Below are 5,247 nucleotides of genomic sequence, written 5' to 3' on the forward strand. Positions count from 1 at the left end.
TAATACATAGCTTCTTTCTGTTCCTACATGGTTTTGATTTCTTCTGTCTTTATATTTTCTGTCCCGAAGGAAGGAGCTACTCTGTTCCTACTCTAATCTAGTGGTAGGAGAGATATGTAGGGAGAATAGCTTTTTGTCCCCTTCTGTGCTGCCCACCAGGGTAGATAGTTACTAAGAGGCTTGTTTTCTTGAAGTGTGCTCATTTTTAGTTTCTTATTTTCATCCCTGTATTATTTGAAAATGTTATTGAAAAATAAAACAACAGACAAAACTAGATGAAATATTCCATAAATTGATTTGCTTTTGAATACTTGAGATTCAGAGAGGGGGATGTCAGGGCTCTAAAGGGAGAGATTACCCATCTACCCCCACTTCCCTGGCACAATAGGATGTTGAACCAAAAAGGACCCTGTAAGTTTCTCATGAGAACCTGAACTTAGCCTCATACACTAGATCAAAGTGACAAGCATGAGCATAGAGTGAGTTTGCCTCTTTCTGTTCTTCTGCTTCCTTGGGCATCACACCTGTAATCTGTATTCTACAGATACTACAAATACTACAGATACCAAAAATACTGATCCTGGAAGCCCATTCCCACCATTGTATGCATCCTGTTATTGCTTTAGACTGTGAAAAACATATTTTTCAAATAAGGAAATTACCTAGCTGCATGCTTTTTGCTTCTGTTATTACCTGCTTGCTTTGCTCCTTACACTCCTATATAAACTCTGTGCCTTAGTCCCTCTGCACTGAATGCTTTGGACAATGGTCCCATTGGTCAGCTAACTTATTAATAAATCTCCACAAGAAATTAACACAGTTATTGGGCATTACAAGGATAGGGGGAAGCTGGACAAAAGAGAGGGTGCATTTGTTAAAAGAACCAATAATGTGCTATAGTATATATGCAATAAAGCAATCAAATATTTGATTTACAATGTGATGGGCAAGGTTTAGAGTGTACATATGGATGTCCCTGGATTTCCACATCTTCTACCTTTAACCCAGAAATACTGACAAACTGAAAATGAGCTTGGAAGCCAGTGCTTGAGGTTAGAGCAATTTTAGCTTGAGGGTAAAATCAATTAAGACTTGAAGCTGTTGCTGCCAGCTTCAGTAAATACCTCCAAAAGGTAGCTTTCTAATGAACTTTCCCCTCCCAGCACACCCTACCCCACCCTCAACACATCTGGAGATCAAGCTTTATTAAGGGGCTATTCTTCTAGTCATCAAATTAGAATGCCTTTTAATTTAATTTTGGGAGTCAAGGAAGATTTCAGTTATTGCTACACTTTTAGCTTGCTGATCAGCCTCTTCCTTCTAGGGATGATAGCTCAGGTACCTATTCTTTATTTCTTTTCATTTAGGTGAAAAATATATATTTTTTTCTTTTTCTGAGGCGGGGTTAAGTGACTTGACCAGGGTCACACAGCTAGGAAGCGTTAAGTATCTGAGATGAGATTTGAACTCCTGAATGCAAGGCTGGTGCTTTATCTACTGCACCACTTAGCTGCCCCCTAGGTGAAAAATCTTAAGGAGATCATTTTGTCGCCATTTTATTTCTCTGATGATATTTGAATTCTTTTTTTGCTTATAGGAAGTATTCAATACATTGCTTTAATAATTTTTCCTGTTTAATGCATGCCATTTCATAAACTTGAGTTTAGATAGCATAACAGTGAGATTGCTATAATTTATGCAATTGTAATTACTCAGATAATTCCTTTTCTTTTGTTATATTACACACATATGCACAAAATAGAGGGGAAAAGATATTAGGGACTAGTTGGGTCCTGATCCTCCTTAGCAACCTTCATTAACCTATGATATTTTCACCTGTCTACTAAAGAGTAATGATAAAGTTAATCAGAGGTAAAGTTAATTGGAATTCGGATCTCATTTTTTTTTCTTTTCCTTTAGTAATTCTTTGTGTTCCTTCAAAAGGTTAAATTAAAATATGTTTAAAATTTAAAAATACAGCAAGACTACAGTTTTTGTTTCTGAGAGAAAAAGCAGTAGATGAAAATGATTTGTTAGTTAATTTTATTTAATTTTCAGAATCTCATTTGATTTCAATGCTTAGCTTTGGGTATATATATATATATATACATATATATATATATTATAATTGGATATAAAGTTTTTAGAAAACCCTTATTAAAAAAGGAAGTAAAAAATGTTTGCTTTTTGTTTGCTTTAGATTTGAGACCTTATTTATTTGGATCATTGATTAAATTTTACTACATTGGATAAGAAAAGAGAAGCCAACTAATTCAGAACTGTCAAGAAATAATCTTTCACAAAGACTTTAAATTATGTCTATACTCGATTTGCATGTTATAAGCAAAACTTTTAGAAGTTTTATTTCCTCCAAAATTTTCATATTTAAATTCTAACATCTTTCAGAGCAGAATATCTTCAGGTAAAATCATTTTGTTGAAATATCTTTTATAGAGAATCTGTATGTTTTTAAAATATTCTTTTAGTTGAAATTTGCTTTTTATGCCAGAATATAATCCTTTAAAAACCTTTAATTTCATATGTTTCAGCAGAAAAAAAAAGTGAGTTTGAATTATTTTATTTTGGATCTCATGAGAGAATAAAATCAGAATCACTGAGACAAGCATCAAGAATCAAGCTAGGAAAATTCTGTATTACTAAGAAAAATGTAGCCTTATTTTAATCTGCTTAATAAATTCTATGGGAAATATGTAGTTAAAGAGATATGAAATATGTCCTTCAACAATTATCTAAAATATACTTACTAAATAAATATTCCATTAAGCAAAAATATTAAATAAAATGGTAGGATACAGGGGCAAAAGTAAAAAAAAAAAATTGTTTTAATGACTATTTGATTTCATAAATGATAACGGAAAAAAACCCAGAATATGATTAGTCTTTGGATTTCAGATTATACAAAAACATAAAAACCATGCAGTTGAAAAATTTTTTTTAAGTTTACATGACTGATAGAACACATGGTTTATGGTTGTTTTAAAAAAATATATATTTATTCTTTGCATCATCATTAATTTCTTGTTCCTTTATATTTCATAAAATATCTAAGCCATTCCAATTGACTCACATACATTCTACTTCAAAGTCCTTTAACAGCAAAGGCTGTTATATCTAGTATCACATATTTTGATCTTTTTACTTTTAGATGGCAATATACATACATACATACATACATATATATATAGACCTGTATGTGCAAGAATGTTTGTGGCAGCCCTCTTTGTGGTGGCCAGAAACTGGAGACTACATGAATGCCCATCAATTAGAGATTGGCTGAATAAATTATGGTATATGAATGTTATGGAATATTACAGTTCTGTAAGAAATGACCAACAGGATGATTTCAGAAAGGCCTGGAGAGACTTACATGAACTGATGCTGAGTGAAATGAGCAGGACCAGGAGATCATTGTATACTTCAACAACAATACCGTATGATCAATTCTGATGGACATGGCCATTTTCAATAATGAGATGAACCAAATCAGTTCAACTGAACCAGCTATACCCAGCGAAAGAACTCTGGGAGATGACTATGAACCATGACATAGAATTCCCAATCCCTCTATTTTTGTCTGCCTTGCATTTTGGATTTCCTTCACAGGCTAATTGTACACTATTTCAAAGTTCGATTCTTTTTGTACAACAAAACAACTATTTGGATATGTATACATATATTGTATTTAATTTATATTTTAAGATATTTAACATGTATGGTCAACCTGCCATCTGGGTGGGGGGGAAGGAGGTGAAAAATTAGAACAAAAGCTTTGGCAGTTGTCAATGTTGCAAAATTACTCATGCACATATCTGGTAAATAAAAACTATTAAATATTAAAAAAAAAAAAAAGTTCAATTGGCCAAATGCAAAAGGAGATAAAAAGCTAACTGAAGAAAATAATACAATAAAAAATTAGAACTGAACAAATGTAAGTGAATGACTCAATGAGATATCAAGAATCATTCAAACAAAACAAAACAAAAAAAATTTTAAAAATAGAAGAAAATGTAAAATACCTCATGGGGGGGGGGGGGGGAGGGAGAAATATTGACCTGAAAAATAGATCCAGGAGAGACAATCTAAGAATTATTGGACTACTTGAAAACCATGATTAAAAAAACAAAACAAAAAACAAAACAAAACAGAACAAAAAAAAGCCTAGAGAAGCTCTTTCAGGAAATCATGAAGGAAAACTTCTCTGAGGTCCTAGAACCAGAAAGAAAATAAAATAGCCATTGTATAGAGGGCCAGGAGCTAAGAATCTATTGCAAGTCTTAAATCTTATTGTAATTTGGATCACCAACATCTCTTTTCTTTTTTAATAGCAGAGACATGCTTGGTGATACTACAAATTGGGATTCTAGTAAGTGAAACAAAGTGCAAACACTACTCAGCAGACAAAAGATAAACCTTTGAACTTAGGACAGGAAAGAATGCCCACAAGGAAATTAAAAGCATTTGGGAGAAAGATACCTGAGATAATGGTATAATAAATTTTACATTGATGCATATCTCAACTATTCACATCTCTAAGTAACCAAGATTGGGGCTTAAAGAGCTAATCATTTACATTATAATAGATTTTGTTAGGCTATAAGAATTTTAATAGAATATATTTTGTATCAAACAAAGTTTAAGGTTTATATGTTTGTGGTCCTGATCAATAAAAATTGAAGAGCAAATTTCCTATTCAGCCACAGCATAGACAAATTTGTTATTCATTTACTGACCAATGAATATTTTAAAAAATTCTATCAGGGGTTCTCAAACTATGGCCTGCAGGCCAGATGACAGCTGAGGACATTGTTTATGAGGCTGGCCACAGGGTTATGACAAATGGGCTGAGGGGCGGAGACAGAGTGTGAGTTTTTGTTTTTATTATAGGCCGGCCCTCCAACAGTCTGAGGGACAGTGAACTGGCCCCATATTTAAAAAGTTTGAGGACCACTGGTCTCTCTCTCTCTGTCTCTCTCTCTGTCTCTCTCTGTCTCTCTCTCTCTCTGTATATATATATATATATATATATATATATATATATACACACACACACACACAAACAGAACAAGATCCTAATTAGTACAAACAATGGATCCTTTGAAGTGGTTATAGGTATTCAAATATACACCAATCAAAATTATAATTGTGTAAAATATGGTAATTAGTTCCATTTCAATGGAAACATGTAGTGCAAATTCAAATAATGTATTTGAATTTTCACTATTTGAC

This window comes from Sminthopsis crassicaudata, chromosome 3 (genome assembly GCF_048593235.1).
Source record: "Sminthopsis crassicaudata isolate SCR6 chromosome 3, ASM4859323v1, whole genome shotgun sequence".
NCBI lineage: Eukaryota > Metazoa > Chordata > Mammalia > Dasyuromorphia > Dasyuridae > Sminthopsis > Sminthopsis crassicaudata.